Here is a 424-nt window from a genome sequence, read left to right on the forward strand (position 1 = left end):
CAGCCATTTTTTTAAATTATCTTTAGTAAAAGTTTACTCACGTGGGATATCAGTCATATTGTCTCATGATTTCTGCATTAATTTGGGTCACCTCTCTTTGGAACGGACACAAATACGGCTGTTTTCCAGTAGGTTGCATAGGTAACTATCTTCCATATTTTCTGTCATAGATGAGTGATTGCCTCTAGTACTGCATTAATTTGTTGAAAGATTTCAATTTGTATTCCATCTATTCCTGGTACCTTGTTCTTTGTCAATGCCTTCAATGTACCTTGGACTTCTTCCTTCAGTATCTTTGGCTCTTGATCACATGGTTGAACATTGATCTTTTTTTTTTTTTTTTGGTACAGTGACTTCCTTTGATGCTTTCTGCATCATTCAATATTTTGCCCATAGAATCCTTCAATACCACAAGTTGAGGCTT

The sequence above is a fragment of the Chrysochloris asiatica genome, unplaced genomic scaffold, assembly GCF_000296735.1.
Source record: "Chrysochloris asiatica unplaced genomic scaffold, ChrAsi1.0 scaffold00061, whole genome shotgun sequence".
In the NCBI taxonomy this organism is placed as follows: Eukaryota; Metazoa; Chordata; class Mammalia; order Afrosoricida; family Chrysochloridae; genus Chrysochloris; species Chrysochloris asiatica.